Source organism: Strix aluco, chromosome 2 (genome assembly GCF_031877795.1).
Source record: "Strix aluco isolate bStrAlu1 chromosome 2, bStrAlu1.hap1, whole genome shotgun sequence".
NCBI classification, from domain to species: Eukaryota; Metazoa; Chordata; class Aves; order Strigiformes; family Strigidae; genus Strix; species Strix aluco.
This window is the reverse complement of record NC_133932.1, coordinates 13,004,544-13,026,740: the sequence shown is the minus strand read 5'-3', so window position 1 is coordinate 13,026,740 and position 22,197 is coordinate 13,004,544.

The window sequence follows — 22,197 nt, the reverse complement described above, 5'->3', positions numbered from 1 at the left end:
ATAGTGAAGAGCAACAGCCAAATCTGTGCCCAGTATTCAGAAAGAGAAGAAATAAGATAAAGATATAAACCAAAACCTATGAAAAGGGTCTGTCTGGTGGCAAAGCAAAACTCTTCTGACTCAAACTAGGCAGAGATTTACTTGTTTTGGTAAAGGCACCTAACTCTTGCTGTTAAGAGAAAGCATTACAAGAAGATGTCGACATAAAAATGGAGATTGAGTATATCTATTTTCTCTAGATATCGTATCCCTGATGTAGTAATAGCTGACAATAGCCCTAAATTTAGTAGATATGAATTTTTAGCAGTAAAAAGAAAGATTAAACAAGAAAGCTCTCATTATCAGCAATCCAAGTGGTTGGTAGAAAACAAATGTCAAGCAATGCAGAATACAGAGCTGGACTCAAATCTGCATTTAATACTGCTGCAGAAGAACATTGATGAAGGCAGCTTGTCGCCTGTTTTGTTAAGTGAAAAGCAGAAAGCAAAACTTCCTACACGGTTGGAACTGATGTCAGAGTTACTGGGGGCGTGCAGATAAATAGAGACAGGCAGAACAAAACCAGATAATGCGAGAGTCAGCACTCTGGCCATGTCAAATGAGGCAGTGCTTCGTGGTATCTGGAAACAAATAGATATGAACAGCAATAATATTACCAGGAGATTAGAGGAGATTCCCCCTCCATCAAACATAAAGAATATCTGTATCCCCCACAAGTTGTGTTTTCACCTAAAATGTCTTGGACAGGTCAAACCATAGGAAATTTAGATAGCTGAGCCCTACAACATGATGATAGATTCAAATCCGGTAGGTATGAATTTGAGCAGTGAAGTATAAATTCAGATGCTCATATCCAAAACTAATCCACTTATCTCTACCAGGCCATAGTGATGGTGATACTCAGGAGGACTCAAGAAATTACAGGCACTTCAGGGATTATTTGAGCATTGCTATTTATATGTATTTGAAGTAGAGTTTTACGATATACTCTGGCTGATGGACTGTTCTTATTTCTGACTGTACCTTTCAAAAATCCTCACTTTGAACCTGTTTATTGTAGTACACACAAATTCATATTGCACTGACACAGTTGGTTATAATCCAGGAGCTGAAAGAAACCAGTCTCTGTCAGGCTTCTTACCCCTGAACTGCAGCTGAACTGCACACTGACCTTATAACCTACATGCTAGTTCAGCACAAAAAGTGGTGATGCAGCCCTTGACCCTGCTCCCCATCTTGACATACTGCTTTTAGGCTGCAGCGGGGCCCATTGCACCCCCTACTTTCAGCAGTCCCAAGCCTGAAGCTGTGCCTGCCTCTGCCAACGCAGCTGGCATTTCCGCAGCTGCAGTCTAGTTCTGGGTGGGGAGGACAAGGAAGAGATAGCAAGAAATAATCTCAGTGATTATGTGAGACGGAGAATACATTCCCTTAAATAACCTTCTCTGCCTGCTGAAGTTATCAGAGCATGCCTTTCTAATGCTGGCTAATGCCAGGTTAAGTTCAGTAGTTCGCAGCTGCATATTTTGTTCAAGATTTGTCCTTAATTGAACAGCAAGCTCGAGGACTGCAGCCACACGTAATATCTGCTAGGAAAACACATCCATCTCAAATGACATTTTTCAAAGAGGCACATACAATCTTGTTAAAAGCAGGAGCCCTAATAGCCATTTGCTCTATCATGTACCAGCAGCAGGTATGGCAGGAAAGGGAACAGCTGCTTAGTTGCTTCTGCGATCTATTCTGTCTCGATGTTTGTGTGTTTGGGAGAGTGGTCTGGCCCTATTGCAGCTCTCAGATGAATCACTCTGCTAATGGACTAGCAAGTGCATGGATAACATTATCAGCGATGCAGACCATGGTTCCTATATTGCCTTAATACACCTCCAAACCAATCTGGTAAATTACTTCCATTATAGGATTTAGATAGTATCCCATTACAGATCAAGCTTTTGGTTAAATGTCATTTCTTTGAAAGACTTATTTGTTGTCCAGATCTGCTTGGCAGTTTCATAAGAGAATGAACAGAGTCCCAGACTTCCTTATTTACTCCTCAAAGTGCTCCCTCTACCTAGCAATCAAAGGGTGGGACCATGAGAACCAGGAGAGACGCGGTGAGAAGAACTTTTTTCATCAACAGAGGACTGCTAGCTAGACAGTTTTTCACTAAGGTCGGTCCCTGGAGTACTGCAACTATGCAAGTCTCCTGGTCACATACTGAAAATTGTTTCTAGGCTGCATTGTGTAATTCTAACATTAAAGGGACTATCTACTGTTAAACTATTACACTAGAAAAATCATTCCATGTATAGGCTGCTGTTAAAGTAACTGGATTTCCAGTACCTTTACAGTGGTTTACTCCTGACACTTCAGTGGAACTACAGAGTCCATCCCAGCTGTCAGAGTACAGCCATTCTGTGCTGCATTTATTATTGCATAGTTCCCTTCCTTGCTCTGAAAGCAGATTTAAATAAAATTATTTTCCACTTGCACTTGAAAAAAAAAAATCCTGCAACAAAAGTGAGCCATGAAAATGCTTTGATTTGTATTAGAAAGTATAAATGTTCTTTCTCTTTTTTAAACAAAATTAAGACATTTGTGTACAGCCTATGCTTTTTTCCACAGTTTCTATTAAATGTTTTTACATTATAGTTAATAAAAAGAGGCATTTCATTTTAGCAAAGTCCTGGCATATTAAAACTAAAGTGATGTGGCATATTAGAGGGACTTGACAGTATTAACTATCTTTACATGATAATTTATTCCATATTTAGTGTTCAAACTTTGCAGTATTTAATACAGCTAAAACATATGGTGCTGTTTTATTCAAATGGTAAACTATGCGATCATTAAAAAAAAATGGAAATGTAAACTTCATGTCAGAGTTCAGTGTTTCAGAAACAGGCTGTTAATACTTGCAAACAGTTTCATTACAACAAAAAGCTCAATCAATTAATGATTTTGTTTCCTTATGTATTTACTTGGCATTATGTATCCATTTAGAACAATTAATTTGGTTAGAATTCAAATTTATATGTATTTACATTTCTACATTATTATAAAGAAATGTGTCATTTTAATTTTGATTTGATAAGAAATAAAGATTGGCAAAATCTGTTTAACTACTAAGATGGGAGCTGAGATCAATCTCCATTTCACTTGAGGATTGAAAGCAAAAAGCTTCTGGCTCTACAGCAGCTTTGTCAGCCTTGGCAATTTGCATTATGTTACCCATGATAGTATGCACAAGGATCCATTGCCATGAATGCAATTTAAAAAAAAAAACACTTTCAGTTCTTTTTACTCCTTTCTCAGTATTTTCAGGCAGCTGGAGTGCCTTTTTTTCCCTTGCTGTAGAGAGATTACTTATTTCTTGTATTTAACTGAATAAAAAGACATCTTGAAAGGTAATAAATAAGTTGAGTTCCTAAGAGAAACTTTTCAGGGCTTTTCATGCAAGGGGGGAAAGCAAGAGGGATTTTGCTGGAACATGGTAGGCTCACTGCTTTGGAGACTGAGAGTCTCCGTTGAGCAGAGGGGCTGGGAAAGCCAGGTTAGGTGCTCTGGGAGCGCTTCTCACAGCCCCCTGCCTGTTCCTATCAGCCTGGCACTACCTGGACCACTTCTAAATGTAAGCTGGCCACTGAGGCTCTGTGCACGTAATGATAGCATTCACTTCATGATAGCATTAGCATAACATTGTAATTTTTCAGCTATGGGTCTTGCAGGAAGATGTAGACATTTAGAGCCAATTGTTGTACTGATTTGTATGCAGGGTTGGACATTTTTCACTGTTAGGCAAAAATGTCTCCATCTCTACCAAGGTCAGGATTTCACACAGAGAGCCTGAAGATTCAATACAAGCCAGATACCAGAGTTAACCAATATTCAGTATGGCTGTCTCCCCACTCCTCAAACACTGCTGTTGATGCAAGACCCTTTAACTATTTCATCAAGCTACCTGAGGGTTTAACATTGTGGAAGTATCTCCCCCCAAATCTGACTTCCGTTTCCTCACTGGATTCCTATAACTCAGCCTGACTGTCAGCAGCAAAGGCAAAATGTTCCAAATACCTCCATTGTTCAGACAGTGCGCAATCCCAGAAAACAGACAAGCCTTATCTGTTGCCTTTGGGCAGAAGGACAGCGATAACGGTACACTCAGGATTTTTCTCCAAGGCACAAAAAGAACAAGGTATTAACCTGCAACTTAGCCAGGGCCTGCAAAGCTGGCTAGCATTTCACCATCACTGTGGAAGCTCTCTGCTTGCAGATGAGTCACGTTCCTTAAAAGAAAAGCTGGTATCACAAGGGAGATGGTGAAATCTGGATCTCTTTCTAGGAAACCACACAGATTCTGCTTTGATACAAACAGAAAACTCAACATTGGGGTGACTGGGTGAAAGTTTGAAACTGAACATGAGCTAAAACTAACAAAACTCAGTATTGGGTTATCCGCATGGAAAGGTGAAAGTCTGTGTTCAGCAAGTCAGGCTCAGTGATCTAACTAAATCTTCAAACTTTAAAGTCTCTGAGACTGGGGTTGTGATGCCCCATTTTGTTGTCAATTGTTTGTCCTCAACACTATGCAAATTCAGCATGAAAATTTCTTACAGCCATTTAATTTATACCATCCATTACCCTGCCTGCATGACTGACATTTACTGCATGATGTCTGGTAAGTAGTGCTGGCGGCTGGGAGCCAGGAGACCTGGTGTCTACAGCTGACGTTACTATCTTTGGTAAGTCGCTTCATCTCTTCTATTGCGTTCACTTAATCACGGTCATCATCTTCAGTTGAGCTGTTTGAAGGGACTTTATTATTACAGCTGTTACACCCAATACAACAAGGCTTGAATTATTTTCAGGGAACACAGCGATACAAGACTGAATTATTAGGTAGCACGTCTAACTGAAAGTATTTGGCAGATACAGCCAGAGTTGAATGTCACACCATCTAGGTCTTTTTTCCACCCAGTCAGCAGTGTAGATAAGCAAAACATTTGCTGCCTGTACTGAAAAAAATGTGCCTCACCCACCATGCTGCAGAAATGGAGAGGAATAGGTGGTTCATTTTGCCCCTTCTTTGATCATTATAATTTTTTTCATGGGCCTGATTCAATGTCTGATGCTGCTGGCTGGGGGCTTTTCCTTCTCTTCGTTCCCTTTTTAAGTAGCAAAACATTCTCCTAGTTCTCTTAACTCACACTCCCTTGTTGAAACTGTTGTAAAACAGGTAGCAAAGCTGATATAGAGAAAGCCACAAATCCTGCTAATTACACAAATTTACACCAGGTAAATACCCTAGACCATCCTTTTCTCTCTTGGTACCTCCAAATAGTATACAGTTTTACCTCTGGTGTTCCTGAGAAAAATTAGGATGCTGATTTAATGAGAACAAAGAAACTAATTCAGGAAACATGAGAAGCCTCCAATGCAATTGCTTTCATGCAGAATGAAACTTTAACCAAAACTCTATTAAAAGCATGACACAGCTAAATAGGCGTTTTATGTGCTTCAGCCATTAGCACTGAAAGTCCTGAAAAGAACTACAGGACATCTTGTGAGAATGCCTGTATCAAAGGCATCGGATAGTTTTCTAGCTCTCTTTTTAGAGATAAAGTTTTAGAGATGTTTTGGATAGTAGCATCCTAACATTTGAAACTGAAATGAAACTTGGGGAATTCACATATTTCTTGGGATCACTGCATTTATTCACGTGGGCTGCAGAAAAAGAAAATATTCCAAGTTCTCTAAATCCTTATGCTAATCCATTTCCATCCCTGGTGTAACGAAATGTTCAGATGCACAGACTTGCCCAAATGATCTCAGGACCATTTACTATTTACTGAGCTCTAACCATGTCTTTGACGCTTGGCAATTCATGAAGATCCCCTGCTTGGAGAAGTGTCTCTGAATATCAGGCAAGAGCCGAGATCTGATGGAAAATCATGGGCTGGATGAGGTCAGAGAGTCCCTCTCTTCTGCTGTTTCTCCACCACCCTTTGCCCAGATAGTGAATCTATCACTGAACAAGTTGTCTCTAAAGTCTCTGTCTCAGTGGTGTTCTCTGCCCAAAGCTGTTATGGTGGGGAGACACTGTGCTACCCCCCCCTTCCCTGGCACCATGAGGTTGTCACCTCCCCTTGGCTCCTCTCAGTCATGAAACAAATATGCGTTGCAGTTACCTGTCAGTCCTCAAAGTACCGTACAATTTTGGAGGACTTGATGTTGTAGAAGGTAGGTATGTATCACTGAAAAGGGAACCTCATTTCACAGCTATTTTCCTGCATCCTTAATGTTAAATTTTGAGGCGATTTTTGCCCTGTTGTAATTCTGTAGCAAGCATAACTTAATTATTTGGCCAATTATAATATCAGGAATATAACAACCATTACGTGAATGGGTGTTGAATCAGCACATTTTCCACTCCACAGTAAGCAACAGGAAAGAGAGAGGAAAATGTATTAACTGAGCAGAATCTAATAAACATAATGCTACCTACAGATATGTGCTATTTAATCTCATGAAAGGATTTTATGCTTCTGTTCACATGGCAATATCGGATATCATCTCACTGAAGGAAGCAGTGACTCCAATACGCAAGTCCAACATCAGGAAAATAAAGTTTTTATTTTAATATCTGCATGCAAACAAAATGTCTTTCCTGGTAATTCTTAAATGTGGGGGGAGATAATACTCAGGTGTTAACATATTTTAGGCTAGATCCAAGTGGAAAATGCTGCCACTGACTTCAATCTGATCTTTCTAGACAAGTCTATGAGTTTCTCTAGGACATGGAGAATCTTCTGTTTGTCTGTTAGGCTTCCCCAGCTGGGACTAGAGCTAGAATGGGGTGTTACCAGCTACTGCCATACAGAGAATAAGGATCTCTCCTCATGTTCAATTAAAACGTATCTGCCACACTTATTCTACTGATGTGGACAAGTTCTAGGGTTGACAAATTCCCCCCAAAATTCAGATGCTTCAATCCAGAGAAGCATGAATAATGAATTGGTCAGAAGCTGTGCTGAAAATGAGAAGGGGTGAAAAAAAACATACCAGGTTTAATTCTCCTCTGTACTCCTCCCGGGAGGGGAGGCAGAAAATGGGATGGCTAAACCTTTACAAAATAAGCTAATTTAACAAAATTCAAAAGAACTAGTACTTCAGTTCAAGAGGCAAATGTTTGTACGGAATCTGAAGTCATCCAGTGTTCCACAAGTGTTAAATGTCCTTTCATTATTATCAGTTGTTACAGCCACATGTGATATTGATTATGTTAATAGGATAACATTTTGAAGAGGAAGTGTTAGATTTTCTAACAGTGATTAGTACATTGATTGTGATTGGCTATATAATTAGAGAGTTATTAAGGTGGTATTTGATTGTTTAACATGGCATTTTACAAGTCAGCAACTATTTGGGCCATCAGCAGGCCCAAGTTGGAATGTTCACACTTGTAAAGTACACAGCATTTTCTAAATATAAAATTATTTTCTTAATGTTCATTTATTAAAAGTATCCTCAAGTAGAAGGTTCATGCATGCCTGTTATTGGAACTGAAGTCCACAGCATGCATCCAAGTCTAAATCTTTTTAAAAGCAATAGCTACATTTATGGTGACTTCCTCTAACACCTGAATACATATTTAAGCTGAATTTATTATTATTATTTCTTCAATACAGGAAAAAATACCCTAAGAGCCATATATTACATAGTCCTTATCCAGACACTACTGAAATAAATGGGAAGGGTCCTTTTATTCAGGGACTTAATGCAAATCCTAAATTGGGCACTTTGAAAAGTTAAATTTTACACCATTTTAGGTTATGTTCTTATTTTCACTTCAGAGATTCAAAATAAGAGCTGACTAGAGTGTTAACTGGAGATTTTTACTGCTGCTGGAAGTATCCACTTGTACAAGGTAACATTAGATATATCAGGATATAAATTTTTATTTTGTGAACTACACCTGGATTGCACGTTGGTTTTGCTCATGAAAAATAGCTGATGCAAGAAAGATTTCAAGATATATATAAATCAGGAATTTATGTATATTTAGCACTGATAAACCAGTGGAGCCTTATTTTCAGTGTTTATAAAATGCAAGAAAAATGAAGATCAGCTGTCACCGTGCAAACACCATCTATACAGACAGCTAGCTCTGTGGGGGCAGGTGAAACCAGATTTTTATCTTTTCTATACATAGACACATCAGGCATCCCTAGAAGTACAAGGGAATCTTCACAAAACAACCATATCTAACTGTATTTTCAAAAGAATAAGTGCATGGTACTATAACCCATGGTGTCTCTTTGCTATAAAATGGCTAAGTTGAATGTGTCTCACATTTTATCAGAAAGTACCATTATGCTGCTCTTGCAGTTGCTTCTTCTTCTTGGCCACATTTAGCATAGTGACAACTGCTTTCGCAGCCCAGTTTCACACTGCAAAGTTTTAACAACTGGCGTACAGGTCCCAACAGAAAAATTTCAGGAAACTGGCAAATCTGTTTCTCTTTTAAGTCTGATTACATCTCCTTCCTTGAACAGCACAAGGTCTCAGAGAACATGGTCATCAATATAAGCTGCATAGATGGTGCAGTGTGTCCCCGCAGCCCTCAAGAAACAGTCACGTACAACATCTGCATCCATGATGGTGGCAACGCCAATCAAGATTTTTAACTCCACAAGTCCAGTGACTCAGACTGAAGACACCTACACATATTTCCCCGGTCTTTTGGAAATGCCTCTTCTCCAGTGGCCCATGCCTGTGACCTAACAGACAATGTTCCATGGAAGACAAGAGCACAACTCCAGCTCTATGTTGTTGGATAAATGCAAGATCACCTCAACCTGTGGGGACAGGAAACTGTTTCAGCCCTCGCTCCAAGGTCAACCAGAAGAGCAAGGACAGCAGTTCTGATGTTGCAAGGAGGACAGACACCAGCAGCTATGAGGGAGAGAAAGGCAGCTAGGACTCAGCAGGGAAGCCCACCCTGGTGAAGCAGAACCACAATCCACACAACTTCTGGAGATCACCAAAAACTGCACTGATTTGGGAGCAGTCCCTTCTCTTCAGTGGTGTCTCCCACTTCATGCTCAGTAGCATTATGAATGTGTGAATGGGATGGAAGAGTCTCTGGGGAATAGGAAAGGGTGAAGGGGGGGTATGGTGTGTGTGGTGTGACACTGCTACAGGTCTCTGGCCTTTAGAAAAACACCAGGCTGAAACCTGACACCAAATGAGGGCAAGGGATGATGCTTAAATAAAATTCTACACTTTTAACATCTTGTCCCCATACACAGCACATAAATCTGCCCTCTCATGTCCTCTTTAAAAATGGCAATCCTTTGTAGAGTTGAAAAATAAAGGAAAGAACATGGAGAGCATCTAGCCTATTTCAAAAACTTGTCCTAGCTATGCAGCAAGAAACAGAGTGAGCCATCTGGTAGGGTTTCAATGGTTGCAAAACAGAAATACACCAGGAATACATTTCATAAATTAGTAAAATAGCAATCCAGGTCTCCAAGCATAACAAAGTAAGTGACATAAGGACATAAAAGTGTGTTCCCTGATAAACTCGCTAGTGACTTTAGCCTGAGGTCATGTGGTGTTTTTTTTTTTTTTTTTAAAGTTCCCAGTACTCATGCACTGAAAAACACAGAACTGTAAATTCAAGACTAATTTCCCCACTCCAAACAGACGAAGCTGTTGCAGAAGATGGCAAAGGGAATCTTAGTCAAACTTTTTTCACGAAGAATCACTTTTGTCTGTTATGCATTGCTAGCAAGCAACAAGAGTCCTCTCTCCTTGTGCAGCATTTCTTGACCACTCTGACATCACTGCTTCTTAAGTTGGTCTCAGCAGTGTTTACCAGGAGATATTCATCAGCCCTTAGCGGTTCCACTGCATGCTGGTAGAAAACATAACCATAACTACACGTAAACAAACCAGCTCCACGGGCAGCTTGCACTTCTTTAGTGGTGTAAGAACAGCTAACAGACAACTCTCACATCCACAGATTCTCTTTGGTGCTCTGAATGAGTTAAGTTTATTTATTTTTTAGATTTTTTGCACACACTAAAGTGTGATAAAGTTCAGCATAAACACAAGAGAACCATAGATGTTTTGTACCACCTTTTTCGTTCCTTTTGTCATGATCAACAGCATTACAAATATTTGGGAAAAGTACCAAAAATAAGCAACAATTAAGCACAAGTTAGGGCACAGTGGTAAAGCGATATTTTCCTCAGCTTCAGCACTTCCCAGTGACTCTGCTTGGTCCTCTGCTGTTGAAAATCAACAGACGACTCTTTGTTTCTCTCTCCCAGCCACCACATCATCTTTGTTATGCCAAATATTCCACAATACATAGCAAGAAGCAATAGATTGAAAACTGCTTGCCTCAGAGAGATGCAGGCAAGTCAGCCTGCTAACAGCATATCAAAACGTTCCCTGGCTTCAGGGTGGAGTAAGACAACCCAGTCCCTCTAAGAGGAGCCCTAGGTTCACATCAGTGTAGCTGGCTCCAGTATCTGCTTCGGATGGCAAGCACAGACATGAACCACACCAAGCCTGGCTTTCTGCACCCAGGACTGGCCACAGCAGGCCTTGAGCCCTGTCTCATCACCATAGGATCATGCAGCAACCGCTGCTGGCATCTCTGAAACAACCACCAGGCTGAAACACAGTCCACTCAATATAACAGGCATTTTGTGGTTGAAAATTTAAAGGAAGGAAAAGAAAGAAATTACACCTCAAGACTGCAGAAGTATCACAGGCTAGTGGCCTGCACTGGAGGGCTGGGGAAAACTCTCCCACTGCCCATCCTCCTGGGTGCTGCTAGGTCTTCCAGGCTCCATCACCCTACCGCCTGTGAGGTGCTGATATGCACCATCTGCTTTCTCTTCTTGGAAGACCCCATCAGCTCTGTCGCAGCAGTAGTCTTCATTTACATTATACCAGATCCAGGTGAATTGTGTAGCTTAGCTATATACAGACATCAGATACGAGCAGGACCCATGACCATGCATGGGAGAGGTAGCTGCTAAGTGCTAGGGATTTTAAGCAGTGAAGACAAGAAGATATGGAAAGTTGTCTCCACACACCCATGATGTCCTCAGCTCTCCTCTGCGTGGTTTTGTAACCACAAAAAAGCACATCCTGCTAGAGGGTAATTTGGGGAACATTTGTGCTGTATGACCTCAGTGTACTAACCAGCCAGGAGACTGCACAAACTATGAGTTCAAGCACCAAAATTAGGGGGGTTTTGAGCATGTGTCAAAGTCACCTGTTGCATGCTGATAAAATTCGTAGCAGCAAGCTTTCTAGTGTAGACTTAGCCTCATTCACACTAAAGTAACCAGTCCTACAGCCCTCCTCTGCTGGGGGTAAAGCCATCACAGCAAAGTGGGAAAGCACGTCAAGAGTCAGACAAAATGTGTGATGATTTACTAATAAAATTATAGAGGAATGAGATAACTCATAAGCATGGTAACCAATTTACTCCATATGGCTCAAACTCTGTTAATGTTTGGGATTATATCTCACAAAAATGTATACAAATCATACCAAGAATTTCCCTCCCAGACCACTTTTTACTAAACAGAGATTTTCAAAAGCATTTTCTGCTGGACTAAGCTTTGCTTCCATCAAAATCACTAGCACTCCAGTTAAACTTTGATGAGAGCAAAGCTAGGCTAAATCCCACCCACAAAGTTTTATTTACAACATGCAGCGTGCTAACACTGATATCTCCACAGCCATATGAAATCATAGCTCCTGTGGTGTGTCCCTGGAAAAGTGAACTCAGGACTTTCCAGCAATACAGAGACTCAAATAAGAGCCCATTCCAGCTCAGCAAAATTATCTCTTCATATGAATGACTTCTCATCAAATCCTAGTTATGAAAGTTTAGGTAAGGGTATTGATATTACACTAATGCATTGGGGAAACAAAAATAAAGAAACCAGAGAAATCAAACACCCGCAAAAAACCCACAAAACAACAATAAAGCCTGGACATACTTCACATTCTTTTCCAAATCAGAAGCACTCTTCGTTCCTGCAGCAGCTGGCTCAGCAGCTCGGGCTGCAAGTCTCCTTTGCAATGGTGAGACAGGATTATCAGAATTAAGGAGGTGAGATAACACAGAAAAATGGAACTCGGCAAATAAACAAACAAATAAAAACATAGAGGACTAAACTTATTTCAGCCCAGCAGACCCTACTAACAAGGCGCATCTTATCTCTATAGTCTTAATAAAAGCACAAAAAGACAATTTATTGCTTTTCAGTACATGCTGAAATCACTCAAAATAAACTGTGGTTTGGTTGGAGATAGAGCTATTGTGGACTGTAATTACATACAAAGCAAATAGATCTATCTAACGTGAAAGCTTTCTACACTGAACTAAAATGCAATAGTGAAGATAATTACTTTGATCCTTAAGTCTTTTCCACAAAGACAAAAATCTTGCCAAGCTGGAAGTTGATTCTGCAATTTTTAATATCTTGTAAGATAACTCATTTCCTCCTGCCACCCCCCACCAAACAGTAAGTCCCAGATTTTTTAAACAAATTACTTAAGGGGATGTGTCCAATTAAAAATAATCCTTTTTCTTCTCTTTTTCTTTTTTCCTTCCCTTTCTCATCTTTCCTTTTCACTCCTGCTACTACAAGTAACTTTTAAGATAGAATCATAGAATAGTTTCCATTGGAAGACACCTTTAAAGGTCATTTAGTCCAACCCCCCTGCAATGAGCAGGGACATCTTCATCTAGATCAGGTTGCTCAGAGCCCTGTCCAACCTGGCCTTGAATGTTTCCAGGGAGGGGGCATCTACCATCTCTCTGGGCAACTTGTTCCAGTGTTTCACCACCCTCAATGGAAAAAATGTCTTCCTTATATCTAGTCTGAATCGACCCTCTTTTAGTTTAAAACCATTAGCCCTTATCCTATTGCAACAGGCCCTAATAAACGTCTGTCCCCATCTTTTTGATAAGTGCAGTATTTCCAGTTTGGAAAATTAAAATATGACTTGGTACACAATCCTGCAAAGGACTTTTCCAAACAGAAACTATTGGAAAACAAAGACAGAAGAGTTTGCAGCTGGATCTAACTATTTCAGCCAGGTACCCCAGGAAAGCAAGACCTATGTGAGTACAAGATGGGATGTGTATGTGTATACATGCATGCCTGTGCAGTCACATGCCTATGTATACCTATTCCTTTTGTTCCTTCACTCTCCATCCTCCCTATAACCTTTAAGACTTCATTTCTAACACATTTCACAGAGAAATAAAGCTCTCAGAGATACTCATCCCCTACAATGTAGTGAAAAAAAGGAGTTGGGTAATGAAGAAAGATCTTACTAGAGCCTCTGCTGAGGGAAAGGTGGTAATGTGAGCTCAGTGAGTATTAAATACCATGCAGTCTACAAAGGACATCATTCTTGAGACACAAATTTGAAGAAAAACAAGCCCCCACTGTTCATGCAGCTGCTTTTTCTCTAACTGCTTGTACTCCTGATGGATGGCCTCCCTTTAATTGTGGTGAACGTGCACCCACTGATGCATAAATTGACCTCAGGAGCACCAAGTACTTGAGCACTGTGAACAGCATGACGTAGGCTGCAGGTTAGTAGACTGAACAGTTTACATTAATGTGCTACCTGTTCAACAGCTGGCTAAAAACGGTCAGTTTACATGTTAATGATGTAGGAACAGTTTGGTTCAGTGCTGTAGTGGATTTTGAAACAGCAGCCTTGGCATGAGGTAGAAATGGCAGCAGAACATGGATTGACTTTTTAAATGTGTTTTTGAAATAGGAGCCCAGGCTTTGTTTGGATACATAATCTAATATACCTACCTCACCACTCCACAGGAACGCCGCTGGACCACATTCCCACAGAGGGATGGTAATAACCAGACAACTCCGACGTGCCTGATTATGTTGCCCAGATGTATTTGCCCTTTTTTCCCTGTGCAGAATATGTAAAGCAGAAAAGGTGGCTCATACCTTCGCTACTGATTCTCCCCTTTCCTCTCTAGGCTGTACTCTATAGCTAAACAAGTAGAGGAATTAAGTCAGCAACTAATGACTGTCAACCTGGGAGAAAAGGAGAATTCGAAAGCAATTCACGCTTGAGGACACAGGCATAAATTATTCCAGGTAAGCCACAGACAGCATGTCAGCAACTCTGCAGGATCTCCCTTCATGAATCTTCCACCCTGCCACAGCCCATGGCAAAGGTTCATTTATCCCTTTGTCCCTGCAACTTTCTGAAGCACAAATGCCTTTAAGGGCTGTCCCTGGAATGATGCCACTTAAGCAACATCCGTAGGCCTGCAAGAAATCTTACCCTGGGTATTTCCTTTTCTCCTTAAAGTTGAATCTATTAGGGGCTTTCATACAGTACCTACTTTCTTCGTACTCACATAATACAGGCTTTTACTGTCAGGAATTAATGCATCAGCAAGAAAGAAGAGAATAATTTCAGCTCTATATGTTTCTCTATTTACATCATTTTTTTTAGGGAGAATACAATATTCCCATTTGAAAGCAAGAAAAAGGGTTTTCAGGGAATTAGTGTTTCAAGTATAGTATTTCATCATTATTACAGAAGTGCTCAGTAATTCTAAGGACATACGTGCAATACTCTAATCTGTTTCAAATGTTTCGTTATTGAGCTGATACAGCACGATCACGACATACAAAGTCTTCTGGCCCATTTTACAGACAGGTAGAGAAAGACAAAGAAAACAGAACGCAGGTCTTTGAGTTCAGGTTTAGATTTCAATGCTATGCATGCAACAGTGAAATGTCTTTTTCTGAAGTGATTCACAGTCGTAAAAAGTGGCTCTTAATTACAGGTGTGTTGTCTCAGACCCACAGATTTGTGACTGTTAAATATTATATTAAAATTAAACAATACAGCTTCAGATGAATCATCTGTTGAGTATTATTTCTGCTTAGAGAATACCTAGAGAAAAAAGCCTCAAAAGTTTTGCTCTTTTATCATTTCAAAGCCACAAGAAACTCAGTGTTTAACACAAATTTCATAGTTTTAAACCACTGGCTTATATTTGTCATATAAAGAAAATTATTCGATTTTATACTTCTACAGGTGAGCTAAGAATCAGTCCCAGACAATATGTTTAAGCAGTTACATTGAGAGTTGGTCAAACTTTTTCCAGTTTTTCTTTATTTTTTTTAAGAAAAAGACAAGAGGTTTTTTTAGGAGCTTGGACAAGATAATTTTTGACAGAGAATCTGTTTTCAACAAACTTTATTAGAAATCTGCATTTATTTGCAAGGAATGCAGAGTTCTTCAGTTTAGGGACTATATATTGAGACAGCTCCTAGCATGACGGAGTCCTGATGTCAGCTGGATGATACTTTAATAGAAACAGTAAAAAAACAGCATAGTGAACTCTCAGCCCGAGGGGGACTGACATTATAAGTCTCCATTGCCTTTTTCTTGTTATTCCATTAATTGCATCCAGACTATGTAACTGACTTTGGTCTTAAATGATGAAGGCCTTCTGGAGGATTTTCACTAACCTTTCCCTCGCTGCTGGATTAACAGGACACTGCATACCCTTTTTTCCTGTAACACTAAGTAATCTGTCACTTTTAATTCAAACTGGCCTACTGCAAGAACATTAGTTCAAATGCAGTTTGTTTGGTGTGAGTGAACACTTTACATTTTCTTTGACAGAAATTTCAACGCAACATTTACCACTACAGAAACAAACAAATTATGATCTTTAAGCACTTGGACTACTTCATGTAACAGCAGGGAGCTTCAGAAGAACAGGAGGGTTTCATGAACTGGAAGTGGTACTGCAGAAATGGGATTAGCAGAGTGAAGAAATTTGAATAGAAAATATGGCAGCTTGGGATTAAAGGGCAGGCAAAGGTGAAACTTCAGTGCGAGCTCCTGCTTTTTGCTCATCAGATTTTGACTAGGAAAGCCTGAACGGTCTGTAAATACCTGTTGTTCCTTGTCCAGAAAAATATATTAACTTCATTTCCCAATAAATTCCTCCTCCCTGCCACCACCACCCCTCCCCCCCCCCCCCTCCCCGCCCCCGCCATACACATGTTCTTTATGTACATGACTTCTTTCTGCCCCCCTGGAGTAGAAAATATAACTCCTCAGCAACTCTCTTTGGACTGCTGCTCTCTTCAGCTACATCCAAGGTTATGACAATTGCCTTTTCTCCACAGACAAAATTGCAATGATGCCATGGTGCATGGTGTCCCCACAGAAGATTTTGAGTAACTAATCAGCAATCAAGATTAAAGGAATATAGGCTGACCAGGAAAAGAAATTTAAGAGTAGGCCTCCCACTAAATGGGAAGTCTTAAAGCTGACATTTCCCTCCCAATATTCTACATTTTGAGTAGTCATTCACAAATCCACATTTCCACTCCTCTGCTGGCTACTCCCCCTCTATTGAACATCAATGATTTTCTTCCTGTGGTGTTACAGAAACAGGCTTTCCTACATCCAGCTCTAGCCCTCTCTCTCAAGCTTCCTTGAGAGAGCTAGAACGTGTGTCTCTCAAACTTCCTTCCAAAAAAACCCTCTCTTCATATCATCATAATGTCAAGTTAGATAAGAGTGCTGGATGTTTTTCATCCTCTACAGACTATTCTGATCCTTTCTGCTTGATAGAAAAAAAAATTTAAAAAGAGAGAAATGTTTCACTGGGGAATATTTGACTATATACTACTTAACTGTCAGCTGCTACTGGAGCTTCTTAGTGGGCCCAAAGACTGAACCCATTGGATGGTTTCCCAGGCCAAGACACCCAAGGAGAGGCATGGGAGGATGTGTGAGCTGCCTGCGACTGTCTGTGGTTCCTTTCTCCCACGGGGAGGGAGAAGACTCCAGTGGCCAGGGTTATCAATCAAGTGTTAAATCTGCAATAGCAAAGCATACTTTTAAGCCAGACATCTATTTAATAAAGCTTACTCCCTACACAAAATTGCAGACAAACCTGTCCATAATCAGATAACATGAAAAAAGACTCTGACAGATGGCTGGTGACGTCTGTACCTGCCCCGTTCCCCCATACTTGGCCAATTCACTGTTGTTTGCAAGTATCTGAGAGAGGCGACCTCTGAGAAACAGGCACACTTTGCACTCCTGGACAGGCTGAACGTGTCGCAGTAGTGAGCGTAACCTGCTGGTTAAAGCACAGAAACGATTATCGAAAGAGTTCGGATGGTGTTCCTGGCCACACAGATCACTCATGTGTGCTGCACAACTTGACAGGTGGTGATTGCATAAGTTTGGGGAAATCTTTTTGTAATGCTACTGAAAAATCTCATATTTTAACTTTTTTCTGGGTTGGTGAATAAAGAAGGTTCTGCAATGGAAATAAATTATCTTTGACAGCACTGCTGCAATTATACCGAAATTACTGAAACAAATAAAGCCTCTGCAAATCTTTTCTCACTTTCAAAAGCCAGAAAACATGCTGACGTTTATAGGTTTTCTCAAGGAACTGTAATTCATACTGGTGCACTGCACATGAATAAAGCATGATGCTCACAAACTGTGTCTGTCATGCAAGTCCATCTGATTTGTTCAAGTGTCCATGTTAGACCATCTGAGCTGTTGAGGTTATTAATTGGCAATAGATTGAAACACACTATTTAAAACAGTTTTGACTAATGCAAACCCAGATAAATCTGAGTTGGCAGATTTATTAGCACCCAATATTATAATATGACTCAAAGAATGATTAGCCAGGACCCTTGACAGGCTGAAGATATATGATCTGATATGACAGTCTTTTTCCGCATCTATCGAGAGATGACTTTAGGTGTGTGGGTGTTTTGTGTAAATTGTTAGACAGATAGCCCTGAAATATGAAACTTTATCTCCAAAACTGAGCAAAGCCGGGGTCCTTTTTTATAATGCCGTACTGTGTCTTAAACAAGGCTCAGGGGCTTACTGATAAGAGCAAGATAGGAGACTGACTTGGTGCTTATTCACCAAGGAGAAACTTAGGAAGTCTAATGAGATATTTCTTCGCAATGTAGAAGGTATGAAAATACCTGGGACATGCTTCACATATTTAGTGTGTTTATGTTGAGTACAGAATTGGTCGTTTTTAAAATATCTTGCAAACATGCTGCACACCTATATTTGCTTTACATTGTACTTCATCCTGAAGAATTAGGTATCCCTATAGGGATATCTTAGTGAAAATACTGGGGAGAAAAAGCACAAAGCAGGTTCTCCAAAGATAAAGAAGAGAGAATTTGAGACTTTTCTTCTGTCCCACCTCTCTGCCTTTTTTCCTTGTAAAGGGAATCGGTGTACAACTCACTTCAAGTTGAAGTCAGCTTTGCAAATTCACATTTGAGCAGTAGCTTGACACAGAAAAGTCTAAATTAACTGGTTAACTACTCAGAGTATATCGAAGAAAGGGAAATTTGACTGTCTGCAGAAACTGAGACTAAAGGAGGGGCATAAGTAAAAGCAATATGACAAAAGGGCCTTGACATTTCCAGTGAGCATCTAAATTTTGTGAGCCATCCTCAAACCTCAGAAGCATGTGTTACTCAAGCATAAGTAACAGGACTGCAGCTGAGCTCTCGACAGAGCTGTAATAGAAAGAGAAACGTAGCATGGACAGAGGGCATTAATGGTTATTTTCTTTTATCATTCCCTGCTTTCTTGAATTCTTATTAGGGAATAAATAAACACATATGGTTTGCAGAACAAATCCAGACACTAAGAACTTTCTAGACTACTTTTTTTTTTTTTATTACTAATGGTAATTATGCCTACAGGTGAAGTAATAGCTGAGCAACTCGTTACCTTGCTGTTACTTTAATCAAAGGAGTCGTGAATCCTTTAACAAGACCTTTTAGAAAAAGGACAAAGATAATTTCCCCTATTATTGGGTTACAAAAAAATACAAAGAATTTATTTCATAACACCTAATACATAATAAAAGTATACATGGAGAGCAAGAGAAAAGGAGGTGGAATCAATAAAGCCACTTGAAGGCATGTTGATCTTTTTTTTTGCTGAAATTTTCACAGAATCGTCTAGGTTGGAAAAGACCTTGAAGATCATCCAATCCAACCATTACCCTAACATTGACCATTCCCAACTCCACCATATCCCTCAGCGCTATGTCGACCCTACTCTTAAACACCTCCAGGGATGGGGACTCCACCACCTCCCTGGGCAGCCCATTCCAACGCCCAACAACCCGTTCTGGAAAGAAATGCTTCCTAATATCCAGTCTAAACCGTCCCTGGCGCAACTTGAGGCCATTCCCTCTTGTCCTATCACTTATTACTTGGTTAAAGAGACTCATCCCCAGCTCTCTGCAACCTCCTTTCAGGTAGTTGTAGAGGGCAATGAGGTCTCCCCTCAGCCTCCTCTTCTCCAGACTAAACAACCCCAGTTCCCTCAGCTGCTCCTCGTACGACATGTGCTCCAGACCCTGCACCAGCTTCGTTGCCCTTCTCTGGATACGCTCGAGTCATTCAATGTCCTTTTTGGAGGTGAGGGGCCCAAAACTGAACACAGTAATCGAGGTGTGGCCTCACCAGTGCTGAGTACAGGGGCAAGATCACTTCCCTGTCCCTGCTGGCCACGCTATTGCTGATACAAGCCAGGATGCCATTGGCCTTCTTGGCCACCTGGGCACACTGCTGGCTCATGTTCAGCTGGCTGTCAATCAACACCCCCAGGTCCCTCTCTGACTGGCAGCTCTCCAGCCACTCCTCCCCAAGCCTGTAGCGCTGCTGGGGGTTGTTGTGACCCAAGTGCAGCACCCGGCATTTGGCCTTATTGAAGCTCCTACAGTTGGCCTTAGCCCATCACTCCAGCCTGTCCAGGTCTCTCTGCAGAGCCTCCCTACCCTCGAGCAGATCAACACTCCCACCCAACTTGGTGTTGTCTGCAAACTTACTGAGGGTGCACTTGATCCCCTCATCTAGATCATCAATAAAGATGTTAAACAGGAGAGGCCCCAAAACCGAGCCCTGGGGGACACCACTCATGACCGGCTACCAACCAACTCTTTGGACCCGGCCATCCAGCCAGTTTTTTACCCAGCAAAGCGTGTGCGCATCCAAGCCACGAGCAGCCAGTTTCACCAGCAGAATGCTGTGGGAAATGGTGTCAAAGGCCTTACTAAAATCAAGGTAAACTACATCCACAGCCTTTCCCTCATCCAATAAGCAGGTCATCCTGTCGTAGAAGATCAGGTTTGTCAAGCAGGACCTGCCTTTTATAAACCCATGCTGACTGGGCCTGATCATCTGGTTGTCCCACATGTGTTGTGTGATGGTACTCAGGATGAGCTGCTCCATCAGGTTCCCCGGCACAGACGTCAAGCTGACAGGCCTGTAATTTCCCGGATCATCCTTCTGACCCTTCTTATAGATGGGTGTCACATTGGCCAGTTTCCAATCTGTTGGGACCTCCCCAGTCAGCCAGGACTGCTGGTAAATGATGGAAAGCAGCTTGGTGAGCACCCCAGCCAGCTCCTTCAGCACCCTCAGGTGTATCCCATCCAGTCCCATAGACTTGTGTATGTCTATGTGATGCACTATGTCACTGACTATCTCCTCCTGGAATGCGGGTGGGTTGTTCTCCCAGTCTCTGTCTTCTGGCTGAGGAGGCTGGATTCCCTCAGTACAACTAGTCTTGTTATTAAAGACTGAGGCAAAGAAGGCATTAAGGACCTCAGCCTTTTCCTCATCACTTGTTACCATGTTTCCTCCTGCATCTAGCAGGGGATGGAAGTTCTCTCTGGTCTTTCTTTTGCTGCTCACATACTTATAGAAACATTTCTTGTTATCCTTGATTGCTGAAGCCAGAGTAATTTCCATCTGGGCTTTAGACCTCCTGATTTCCGCCCTGCATAGCCTCACTGCCTCTGTGAGTGGCTAGCCCCTTCTTCCAAAGGCTGTAAACTCTCCTTTTCTCCCTGAGTTGCAGCCAAAGCTCCCTGTTTAGCCAGGGTGGTCTTGTCTGTCGCCGGCTTCTCCTACAGCACCTGGGGACCCCCTGCTCCTGAGCCATTAACACTTCCTTAAAGAGTGCCCAGCCTTCCTGGACCCCTGTACCCTTCAGGACTGTCTCCCAAGGGATTCTGTCAAGCAGGTGCCCAAACAAGACAAAGTCAGCCCTTTGGAAGTCCAGGATGTCAGTTCTGCTTCCCCCTCTCCTGGCCTCTCTAAGAATAGAGAACTCTATTATTTCATGATTGCTGTGCCCTAGTCGGCCTCCAACCGCCACATCTTCCTCCAGTCCTTCTCTGTTCACAAAGAGGAGATCCAGCAGGGCACCTTCTCTGGTCAGTTCACTCACAGCTGCGTCAGGAAGTTATCTCCCGCACATTCCAGGAATCTCCAAGACTGGTCCCGCTCTGCTGTGTTGTATTTCCAGCAGATGTCTGGGAAGTTAAAGTCTCCCACAAGAACAAGGGGAAGCGATCGTGAGATTTCTTCTAAATGCCTGTAGAATATTTCATCCACCTCTCCTTTGTGACATGTTCTTAAATCACTGCCACAATCTAAAGGGCTTGTAGATGCTACAAATTACTCAAGACAATTGTCTGTTAAATTCAAAAATTATGAATTTAACAGAAAGACATTTGACTGCTGCTTGTCTCTAGATCACACAATAAGCATCAGGAGGACGTAAAACTCCATCTACCAACGCTAAATCTTAGGAAGCTGGGCTGAGATTTCATTATTTCTGCTGTTCCAAAGCCTGCAGCTTGCAGAACAAACCTTTGCAGAACTAGGGAATCAGAAACAGCAGGAAAGATCTACTGATCTTTGGTGTCTTCTGCCTTTTCTGATGTCCCAGAGTATGGAAAATTTGAGACTAGGCAATAGTTTGAGAGGTTATACCAAACGTGGTATTTAATAAAGCTCTGGTAGATTTCAAGCACCTTACTTCTTGAGCACTAATGCTCCTGAAGATAATAGTGTAGAATAAACCCTGGCTTACCGATAAGACAACTCAGTGCTACTACTGGGTTCTTCAATTCATGAAAATAGAGAGTTAATGTACCAGCTCCACTGCCAGAACAAGAGTTGCAATCCCTCCTGCCCATAACGTGTCTCTTCACTGTTCAATTTCTATCACTCTCAACTTAAGGTTAAAAAAGAAAATATAAGGAAAGAGACAAGCAAA